Raw genomic sequence first — 12,138 nt, 5'->3', positions numbered from 1 at the left:
GGTGTAACCGTCTTAGCCACTTCATGCTTCAGGAAGGACTCCGGGGGAAAAGCTAATACTATACTGACCACAGAGGGAAAAGCCAACTTTCCTTCTCTTCTGTAATGCCAATAATCAGCAAACTTCTTACAGGTTCAGAAAGGGAGGAGATAAAATTCATCTTAGTCACAGGTTCTCCTGGGAAATAAGACTTCAATAAGTGAGACCATAGATTGATAATTTTCAAACTTGGGCAGGCAGATGGCCTAGAGGCATCATACGTGTGCTAAATCTGAGAGTACTCCATGGGATTACAATTCCTAGCAGTCTGAAGGAACAGCAGTGCTTATTTTGCAAGCTCTCGGGCTCAGGTGACAATACAGGACAAAGATTCTGAGAGGGGAAGAGAAAGAGGATCCCTTGCCCTACCACTCAGACACCTTTTGCGGCTTCTAGAACACAAGGTTTCTTCGCCCTGTGGCTCTGGTGGCCCAAGCTTCACTGCCGGGTTGGGGGAGGCACATACATTACAGTCCCTGTGGTGTTGGGGAGACCTGAAACAGTAACTTCATTTATTTATTCATTCAGTCAGTCACGTGCATAGTGTGTGTAATGGACCAGGGAAGGAAAAGCACTGTGCGTAGGTAAAGTGATGAGGTGATAAGTTCAGAAATGGTTCCTGCCCCATAGAGTGCCCACAAGAATAGGCTAAGAGAGGCAGGCACTGAATACACAAAGAAACATTGTAACAAAGCAATAAAAACAACAAAGCAACATAAGAAAAGCAGGGCAGCAATAAAAATAGTAGGCACGACAGTACAATAACGGCAGAAGGCACCGTCGCCAGATTCCTCAGTGCTCCAAGAGGTCATCCACAGTCCCATAATCTCCACTTCCAGGGAGCACGGAGGATAGGCAGCCTCTTTTCCATTGGGCAGGTCAGATGAAGCAGGATTTGGGTATGGTGGTGCCAAAGACACCGTACTTGCCAAAACTCACTATCTATTCTTGCCCGAGTAGGTCTGAAATGGAGGTCCTATGAGCTTGCTCTGGCCTGGTCCCACTATTTTATAGTCCAGCCTAACTGGGCACAAAGAGCTGCCAAATACTGACCGTCACTAGTAAGAAGAGGGAGCCCCTTCCCATTGGGCCCCTCTACTTCCTTTCCCCAGATACTGACCAGACCCTCCAGAGCATGAGATTTCTGGTCCCCAACAAGCAGAGAAAGCACCACTTAGTACCACTAGAGAGAGGGAGTTCTCCTCAATACACTGTGTTCAATCCGATTTGCTTGTATAATAATTATGGTATTTGTAGTTGTTAAGCGCTTACTATATGCCAGCACTGTTCTAAGCGCTGGAGTAGATACAACGTAATCAGGTTGGCCCACGTGTGGCTCATGGTCTTAATCCCCATTTTGCAGATGAGGTCACTGAGGCACAGAACTTAAATGGCTTGCCCAAGGTCACACAGCAGACAAATGGTGGAACCTTAGTACAGTGCTTGGCACATAGTAAGCTCTAAAACAAATACCACAATTATTATTATTATTATTATTATTACTCCCTATTGCCAACAACTAGCCTGGGTGGCGAGGATTTTGTGGGCAAGGGAATGTCACTGTTTAGTGTTGTACTATACTTTCCAAAGCGCTACCAGAGTGCTCTGCACACAGTAAGCGCTCAATAAATATGACTGAATGAATGAATGGATGGGTCACATGACAATAATGTGGGAATCACTGCCAGCAGGAATGCACTTTCCCCTAACAAAGGCTTATGAGAGAGAGAGTAATGACTGTGGTATTTATTAAGTGCTTACTATGTCCCGGTTCTGTATTAAGTACCAGGGTGGATAGAAGCAAATCAGGTTGGACACAATCCTTGTCCCACGTGGGGCTCACAGTCTCAGTACCCATTTTACAGATGAGGGAACTGAGGCCCAGAGAAGTGACTTGCCCAAGGTCGCACAACAGACAACTGGGGTGACTTCCCCTCCATCTTTAGCATCTTAAACAAATGAACTTTTCCAAAGCCAGAGGTGACCAGCAACAGCAACATTTGCAACTGTTAAATGTAACTAGTCACACTCAAAAAACAAAATCTCAACTGCAACAAGTACAAAGTTTAGTGGTGGGATTCAGTTTGGAGGGGAGGAGAATGTCAACAGCTTTGTCGGGAGCTTCCGCTAGGACACTAGCCGAGTAGTACTGAGTGGTACCAGTGCATAAATCAAACACATGACTGGAACGGAGTCTGGATATTCCCGGAGCTTGTACAATGACAAGGAAGGGATAACTGCCACAAAGAGCAACAGAAAGGAAAAGAGAAGCAGTGGTGAATGACCCTATGTTCAAGCAAAACAAGACTTCTGCTTTCTAAACAATGACCAAAAGACAGCATTTTGGGATCTGCTCCAACTTCCATGATCAGACCTCTATTTTCCATCTCAGCAAGCCAGCGCCAAACTATTGCCATTTTCACCACATAATTCACAGGGCTGAACCAAAGAAAGCAATGTCGAAATTGAGAGATAAAACAGGGCTCCAAACACACTTGAACACATGTGCATAAGAGGCTTAAGTGCCTTAATAATGACTACATTTGCCAAGAGAGCTGGGGTAAGCTTCAAAGTGAAAAGAAAACAACACTCCCTCCCCTTTCACTGTGAGCCCCACGTGGGACAGGGGATGTGTTCGACCTGATTATCTTGCCTTTACCCCAGATCTTAGCACAGTGCTTGGCAATAGTAAGTACTTAACAAATACCATTATTGCTGTTAATAATAATAATAATAATAGTGGTGTGATCATATAAATAATAATGTTGGCATTTGTTAAGCACTTACTACATGCAGAGCACTGTTCTAAGTGCTGGGGTAGATACAGGGTCATCAGGCTGTCCCACATGAGGCTCACAGACATAATCCCCATTTTACAGATGAGGGAACGGAGGCACAGAGAAGTGAAGTGACTTGCCCACAGTCACACAGCTGACAAGTGGCAGAGCCGGGGTTCGAACTCATGACCTCTGACTCCCAAGCCCAGGCTCTTTCCAATGATAATAATAACAACAGTAGTAATAATAACAACCCATACCACTGTAGCGGCAGATTCTTTCAGTTCCCTCAGTACAGGACATTAATTTTACTGTCCATTTTCTTCCTGAATCTGAAATAAAGGGGTAATACAATTAATACCACCACTGAAATGATCTATATTATATTCTTTTTTAATGTGTGTTGGTAGGTCCCTTTTGTGTGCTCATTGTGGGTGTGCAAAACTGAATGTGACGTTATTACACACACACACACACACACACACACACACACTCTTTTCTCCATTGGCGGTGGACAATTCTGATTCTTAGAATGAGCCTGGAGAGGTAGGCTTTGGAGTCATTCACAAATGTAGAGCCTTGTCAGTGGGTAAACTTCCCAAAGGAATGAGGGTAATATGATAAAAGTCAAGGACCCAAACCAGAGCTTCGCTAACTATCCCATTAGGGGACGGGGAGCCTGTGAGACTGAGGAGGAGGAGTATCAGCTGGCCACTCTGCTCTGGGAAAGGACTGTACTATTATTTGTACAAGCTTACCACTGATGGAATTTTCCAATTAAAAGCACCCTGCACCTAAATCTTTCCAGTTATCACAGGAGTGATCATAATAATAATAATGTTGGTAATTGTTAAGTGTTTACTATGTGCAGAGCACTGTTCTAAGCGCCGGGATAGATACAGGGCAATCAGGTTGTCCCACATGAGGCTCACAGTCTCAATCCCCATTTTACAGATGAGGTAACTGAGGCACAGAGATATTAAGTGACTTGTCCACAGTCACACAGCTGACAAGTGGCAGAGCAGGGACTCGAACCCATGACCTCTGACTCCCAAGTCCGTGCTCTTTCCACTGAGCCACACCATAGGAGGCAGATGGTTTGAGAGGTGAAATGGCTGCACCTTTTGTCCACGGTGGCACTAACCAACTTCAAGTCGGCCATAGCGACACCATGTTCCTACTCTGTCCACCAATTTTGGGGTGAATGGCTGGGGGTGAGGGATGCTGAAAGCATCCGTGACAGGCTCAGAAGCTTGGAGCCAATTGTTGGCCTAGATCCAACCTGCAGTCCAGAGTGAATCACTTGGCAGGATGGATTTTACTCATCCCTCCTCTAGAAGCAAACATCGGACATAAATTCTAGAACCAAATCACCCTAACAGGCGGCTGTACTGTCACATAGAGCTAAAACAATGTAAACAAACCTAGGTTACTGGATGCTGAATTTCAAGATTCTTCTTCAATCAGTGGCATTTACTGGACATTTATTACGTGCATAGCATTGTATTAAGGACATGGGAAAGTAAAATGCAAAAGAATTGGTTCAGAAAAATAAAAAGAGTGAAAGCACAAAACTCAGAATAAGGACCTAACCAGAACTAGTCACTCAACTTCCCTGTGCCTCAGTTACCTCATCTGTAAAATGAGATTAAGCCTGTGAGTCTTGTGAGGGACATAGACTGTGTCCAACCTGATAACCTTGTATCTACCCCAGAGCTTAATACAGTGCCTGGCACAAAGTAAGCACTTAAATATTCATTCATTCAGTCAGTCGTATTTACTGAGCGCTTACTATGTACACAGCACTGTACTAAGCACTTGGAAAGTACAATTCAGCAATAAAGAGAGGCAATCCCTGCCCACAACGGGCTTACAGTCTAGAAGGGGGGAGACAGACATCAAAACAAGTAAATGGGCATCAATAGCATCAAAATAGAGTTAAAGATATATACTCATAAAAACAAGCAAACAGGCATTAATATAAATAAATGGAATTATAGATAAGTACATATATACAAAAGTGCTGTGGGGCAGGGAGGAAGGTAGAGCAAAAGGAGTGAGTCAAGGCGATGCAAAGGGTAAGGGGAGCTGAGGAAAAGGGGGGCTTAGCTGGGAAGGTCTCTTGGAAGACGTGAGCCTTCAGTAGGGCTTTGAAGGGGGCAAGTGTGATTGTTTGGTGGATTTGCGGAGGGAGGGTGTTCCAGGACAGAGGTAGGAAGTGGCCGGGGTCAATGGCGGGACAGGCGAGAATGAGGCACAGTGAAAAGGTTAGCATCAGAGGAGAGAAGTGTGTGGCCTGGGATGTAGAAGGAGAGAAGGGAGGTGAGGTAGGAGGGGGCAAGGTGATGGAGAGCTTTGAAGCCAAGAGTGAGGAGTTTTTGCTTGATACATAGGTTGATAGACAACCACTGGAGATTTTTGAGGAGGGGGGTGACATGCCCAGAACGTTTCTGTAGAAAGATAATCCGGACAGCAGAGTGAAGTAAAGACTGAAGTGGGGAGAGACAGGAGGTTGGTAGGTCAGAAAGGATGCTGACAGTAATCCAGTTGGGATAGGATGAGTGATTGTACTAACGAGGTAGCTGTTTGGATGGAGAAGAAAGGGAGGATCTTGGTGATGTTGTGAAGGTGAGTACGGCAGGCTTTGGTGATAGATTGGATATGTGGGCTGAATGAGAGAGTGGAGTCAAGGATGACATCAAGTTCGCGGGCTTGTGAGACAGGAAGGATGGTAGTGCAGTCCACAGTGACGGGAAAGTTAGGGAGAGGACAGGGTTTGGAAGGGAAGAAAAATACCATTTTTTAAAAAAAGTATCTCCCAAAAATATATGAAAATAAATCTTAAAGTCAAGCAAATAAGGACTATGCCTAACTTGCACAATTTTAAAGTCCCCTAAAAAACAATGAAATCTAATACACCCACCCATTTTCTTTGTATGAGGGTGATAACTCTGAGTTCATGAGCAACAAAACCCAAGATCACATCTAAATTCACTCGGTAGTCATGCTCACGTGGGGTTGTGCTTTTTGGACATTCAGGGCTTAAATATATAAGGAAAGAAGGAATGAGAGAGACTGTAATCAAGGTGCTGAAACACGAGCACCATACCATTCTATTTTTCAGTTAAATTCCTCCCTCAGCCCCACAGCACTTATGTATATAGCTATACATATTTCTCTTAATGTCTGTCTTCCCCTCTAGACTGTCAGCAGGTTGGGGGCAGAGTATGTGTCTACTAACTCTGTCATATTGTACTTTCCCAAGCCCTACATACAGCACTTTGCACACAGTAAGTACTCAATAAATATGACAGACTGATTGATCTTACAGTAGACCCTGGAGATTATGTAATTTGGTGACTGCAAAGCACCCCACGTGAGAAAATAAGCTGCTTAGCCTTTATGGAGAATAGCTAATGTACACATTGATTCAAGAAAAAGGGAGCATTTTGAAGATAACACTGAGGGAAAAGGTCAGAAATCACTTAATATTGCTACCTCCTTTACAATCACAAGAGTCACTGCCAAAACAAAGAGGCTCAGGAGAACCACCTACCTAAGAAAACAACATCTTTGATAAACAAAGAATATTCATTCCCTAAACTGGCAGCAACAGAGAGATAAAAATACCTACCTCTCCTTACCTCCCAGTGATATTGTGAGGATAGAATGAGATAAACAATGTGAAAGTGCTTTAGTACCATAAGTGCTCTACAAATAAAAGACATTATTACCGTACTTTTCTGACCAAATTTCAGTGGTCTGGCCCAGACGGCCCACTGATGTACTAATAAAAACTTGCATCAATCCAAATTCGGAGCCATGCACAGGCTGGAAATGCAACCAGAGCTTGAAACAAAAACCAGATAAGGAAAAAAGCCCAGACTAAAGCAAAAGAGAGGCTATTCTCCCTTTCAGCAGCCCAGAGTAAAGATGTTTATGAGATGAACATCCAGGATTTAGTCTGGTACCCACAGCTCCCAGTGCTGGCTTAGCACTGAGGGTAGCCATTAACAGTGGAAGCAGTATCAGCCATAGTCATAGCAACGGAATTTCCAGATGAGATGAAAATCATACGGGATCACTGCCATCCAAATAGCTCATAATCTAAGAATAAGGACTAGGGGAAAGGGTTGGCAACGGACACATGTGGAGAGGTGAAGTGCTAAAAATTACATTAAAAAAAAAGCAAGGACAACAATGAGTACAATAATAATAATAATGTTGGTATTTGTTAAGCGCTTGCTATGTGCAGAGCACTGTTCTAAGCGCTGGGGTAGACACAGGGTCATCAGGCTGTCCCATATGAGGCTCACAGTCTTAATCCCCATTTTACAGATGAGGGAACTGAGGCTCAGAGAAGTGAAGTGACTTGCCCAGAGTCACACAGCTGACAAGTGGCAGAGCCGGCATTCGAACTCATGACATCTGACTCCCAAGCCCGGGCTCTTTCCACTGAGCCATGCTGCTTCGCATTATGGCTACAGGGAGAACTTCAAGTTCCTCTCCAAGCAGCTGGAGTTTTCAGAGATCAACAGTCAACAATAGTCAACCATATTTACTGAACGTTAAGAACTGTACAGACTGTGCAGAGAACTGTACAAAGCACTTGGGAGAGTACAAAGTAACAAAGAAAAGACCTATTCCCTGCCCACAGTGAGCTTATAATCTAGAGGGGGAGACAGACATTACTATAAATACATTACAGATACAGAAACAAGTGCTGTGGGGCTAGGGAGGGGGGAAGAAAAATTAAGAGAGCAAGTCAGGGTGATGCAGAAGCCAGTGGGAAAAGAATAGGGCTTAGTCAAGGAAGCCACAGCCAACCTAGTCCCTGTGTTCTCCCCCAATTAGACTGTAAGCCCGTCAAACGGCAGGGACTGTCTCTATCTGTTGCCGATTTGTTCATTCCAAGCGCTTAGTACAGTGCTCTGCACCTAGTAAGCGCTCAATAAATACTATTGAATGAATGAATGTTCTCAATGCTCAAATAGCAGATCATATAAATTGACACGTACAAAACTGCAACAGGAAGTTGAGAGTGCAAAAGTGCTGAGAAAACTAAGACAATGGAGATTTTGGGGAGGAAAAGATCCCTCATTTTGCCAAAATAATGCTGAATAGACACCCAAAAAATTCATAAAGTCATCATTAAGTTTGCTCACGTAAGGAAAGGAAGCAAGCAGATGATAAATTGCTTCCTCCTTTGACAATGATTCTCCTTATTTGCCATCCTCAATTGAAAAATGAAAGTAAGGAGCAACAAGATTGTTGTCAATATCACCAGCATGACAGCCCATTGCGAACATACAACAGAAATTAGAGGAGAATAATAATGTTGGTATTTGTTAAGCGCTTACTACGGGCGGAGCACTGTTCTAAGCGCTGGGGTAGATACAGGGGAATGAGGTTGTCTCATGTGAGGCTCACAGTCTTCATCCCCATTTTACAGATGAAGAAACTGAGGCACAGAGAAGTGAAGTGACTTGCCCACAGTCACACAGCTGACAAGAGGCAGAGCCTCTAAGAGCTCTCTGATCCAATCACTTATCCTATCCTGCATCAGTCTCTTCACTGACCTCCCTGCCTCCTGCCTCTTCCCACTCCAGTCCATACGTGACCCAACTGTCCAGATCATTTTTGTAAAAAGAGATTTTCAGTTCATGTCTCCCCACTTCTCAAGCACCTTCAGTGGTTGCCTATCCATCTCCCATATCAAACGGAAACTGCTTGCCACTGGCTTTAAAGCACTTAATCAGCCCACCCCTTCCTTTCTTCCCTCACTGATTTCCCACTACACCCCAGCCCGCACGCTTTGCTCCTCCACAGGCAACTTTACTCACTGTACCTCGATCACGTCTATCCCACCACCGACCCCTCACCCAGATCCTCTCTCTGATCGGAAACTCCCTCCCCTTCCATATATGCCAGATCACCACACTCATGCCAGACCACCTGCAAAGGCTTATTAAAGTCACACTCCTCCAAGGTCTTCCCAGGCTAAACCCTCTATTCCCAAACTCCCTTCTCCCTTCTGTGTCACCTATACACTTAGATCTGACCCCTTTTATGTCACCTTCCCCAATTATGTATGTATCCGTAATTGCTTTTAATATCTGTCTACCCCTCTAGATTGTAGGTTCCTTCTGGGTTGGGAACATGTCTACCTACTCTATTGTACTGTACTTTCCCAAGTGCTTTATTTTTTTAAATGGTATTTGTTAACTGCTTACTTAGTGCCATGACTCTTCTAAGCACTGGGGTAGATACAAAGTAATCAGGTTGGACACAGTTCATATCCTACACGGAACTCACAGTCTTAACCCCCATTTTACAGATGAGGAAACTGAGGCATAGATGTTAAGTTACAATAATAATAATAATGGTACTTGTTAAGTGATTACTATGTGTCAGGCACTGTATTAAGCGCTAGGGTAGATACAAGCAAATCGGGTTGGACACAGTCCCTGTCCCATGTGGGGCAATCCCCATTTTACAGATGAGGTAAATGAGGCACAGAGAAGTGAAGTGACTTGCCCAAGGTCACACAGCAGAAAAGTGTTTGAGATGAGATTAGAAGTCACATTCTTCTGACTCCCAGGCCCATGCTCAATCCACTCTGCCATGCTGCTTCTAAATACTTAATACCGAGCTCTGCACACATTTACTCAAAAAGTAAATACCATCGAATGATTCTAACCAAACTAATGAGGCAAATCACCCTGACCCACAAGAAATATAACAGAACGTGAAAATAAAGCAGCGCGGCACAGTGAAAAGAGCATGGGCTTTGGAGTCAGGGCTCATGAGTTCGAATCCCACTCTGCCACTTGTCAGCTGTGTGACTGTGGGTGAGTCACTTTCACTTCTCTGGGCCTCAGTTCCCTCACCTGTCAAATGGGGATGAAGACTTTGAGCCCCACGTGGGACAATCCGATTCCCCTGTGTCTACCCCAGCGCTTAGAACAGTGCTCTGCACATAGTAAGCGCTTAACAAATACCAACATTATAAATGAGTTTAACACTGACCATATGATTTCTCTCACACCATTTATCCATCCATACTTAACAGAAATACATTCTAGTGAATCTAATCCCAAGTGTAGAAACACATCCAAAAATCAAAGATCAAGCAACTAACCCTGAACTAACAAAAACAGGCATTTCTAAACTTTTACGGTAACTTCTCCAAGTCCAAAGATGAAAGCAGCAATAACTTTGGGAGGGAGGTTCCACCTGTCAGAGCCGCCTCCCCTATGCACACACAGCTGTCCAACTTTATCCCTTTGATATAACACTCCCCCATAACTCTTCCCTCTCCCTTGCCACCATCCTTTCACTCCTCTCAGAATTCTGCTTTCCTGATTTAGTTCTGCAAAGTTGAGAAATGGACTTGCTCCAAAAAGATGAAGACACAAAGACCTAGAAGAGTGCAGGGAAGAAGGGAAGAGGGAAACACATTTTTCTACTCAAGGTAAACAATGAACTGTCCCTTTAATATTAGCCCTAATTAGCAAAAACATCAGCAGAAGCCAAAAATATTAGTGAAGAGGTGGCAAACAAAATTCATATTCTGCCTGGCAGGGCCAAAAATAATCTGAAGGAGTAAATGTCTTTGGGTGGTCAATTCGGACAACACTTGAGTCCTGGAAATAATGATAATCATATACAGAGAATTTCCTCCTAAGTACTCAAACCACTTTTACAAAGGAAAATTTGGGACAATCAATATATTTGAGTGCCTAGTAGATGCAAAGCACTATACTAAGCACTTGGGAGTGGACAGTAGAGTAGGTAGACCCAATTGCTGCCGTCAAGAAGCTTAGTGGAAATTCTTTGGCATTATACACTTGCAAAATTTTAAAATAAAAAGTCTTTTCCCTTCCATACCTCTGTAAGGTAGAGGCATATGGGTCAGCCATAATAGCTACTTAGGAGTAAGAAAAATTACAGCTCACACTGATTGAAAGAACTAAAAATAGATGCAGGGAACCAGAAAACAAGAAATCTTTTCTACAAAAAATCTGTTTGACTCAAAAAGAACAATGTCAGATTTACAAGTTTTCCATTCCCAAATATTTACTCTAGGCATAAAAATTATTCCCACTCATAATTATCACATAAGAGAAGCTGGAGAAACAGCATGGCCTTGGGCAAAGAGAAAAAGACTGGGATTCAAAAGGCCTGAGTTCTCTGCCACTTGTGTGCTTTGTGAGGTTGGGCAAGTCACAACTCTTCTGGGCCTCAGTTTCCTCATCTGTTAAATGGAGGTTAAATACCTGTTCTCCCTCCCCCTAAGCCCTGTTTGGGACAGGACTCGCTGATCTTTTTACCTAGTATCTATCCCAGTGCTTGGCACAGAGAATATGCTTAATGAACACCATTCATTATTGATCAATCAGTGGTATTTTCTGAGCGCTTTGTGAGTGCAGAGCACGGTAATAAGAGCTAGGAAAAGTACAATTGAGTTAGTAGACATGATCCCTGACCATAAGGAGCTTGCTGACTAAAGAGGGGCACATATTAAAATATAGATAGGGAAACAGAAGAGTAGAAGGATATGCACATAAGAGCTGTAGGGATAAGGGATGAGTATCAAAGTGCTTAAGGGGTACTCAGCTAAGTCCAAAGAGGAGAGAGGAGAGGGAAAATGAGGATTTAATCAGGGAAAGCCTCTTGGAGATGTGGTTTTATTAGGGTTTTGAATGTAGAGAGAATGAGGGACTGTTGGATTCGAAGGGGGAGGGAGTTCCGTGTCCAAGGAGGACACGGGCAAAGTGTCATTGGCAGGATAGATGAGATCAAGGTCCCGAGTGTGGGTTGGCATTAGAGGAACAAAGTGTTTAGACTGGGTCATAGTAGATCAACGAGGTAAGGTAGGAGGGAGAGAGTTGATTGAGTGCCTTAAAGCTGGTGGTAAGGAGTTTCCGTTTTTTGTCGAGGTGGAGGGACAGCCACTGGAGATTTCTAAGGAGTGGGGAGACATGGACTGAGTGTTTTTTCAGGAAAATAATTCAGGCAGCAAGGTGAAGTGTCAACTGGAGAGGGAAAAGACAGGAGTAAGGGAGGCCAGCGAGGAGGCTGATGCTTGTAGCCGTTTGGATGGAGTGGAAAGGGCAAATTTTAGAGATGTTGAGAAGGTACAGCCGACAGTATCTGGTGACAATTCAGTATATGGGCTGAATTAAAGATGAGTTGAGGTAATGCCGAGGTTACGGGCTTGTGAGATGGGAAGTACAGTGGTGCTGTCTATAGGTCAGGGTGTGCACAGTGATTAAGTAAATCGCTTAGGGAATACCTTTTGACATTATTTGAGACCTGT

The 12,138-nt window shown here is 43.8% G+C and overlaps 1 protein-coding gene across 5 annotated transcripts in view; it reads right to left on the bottom strand.

The window, feature by feature from the left end:
• Nucleotides 1-12,138, bottom strand: part of USP54 (ubiquitin specific peptidase 54) — a 128,620-nt gene that overhangs the window by 83,642 nt on the left and 32,840 nt on the right. The window contains exon 1 of one of the 5 annotated variants that reach the window (XM_039911568.1): nt 3,077-3,131. The exons of the other annotated variants lie outside the window; for them this stretch is intronic. The gene's annotated coding sequence lies outside the window, so the exon portion shown is untranslated. Of the gene's footprint in view, nt 1-3,076; nt 3,132-12,138 lie in introns of those variants that run through there. 5 annotated transcript variants of the gene reach the window in all.

This window comes from Ornithorhynchus anatinus, chromosome 3, assembly GCF_004115215.2.
Source record: "Ornithorhynchus anatinus isolate Pmale09 chromosome 3, mOrnAna1.pri.v4, whole genome shotgun sequence".
In the NCBI taxonomy this organism is placed as follows: Eukaryota; Metazoa; Chordata; class Mammalia; order Monotremata; family Ornithorhynchidae; genus Ornithorhynchus; species Ornithorhynchus anatinus.
The sequence above is the reverse complement of the archived record's forward strand: the minus strand, read 5'-3'. Positions and strand labels throughout refer to the sequence as shown.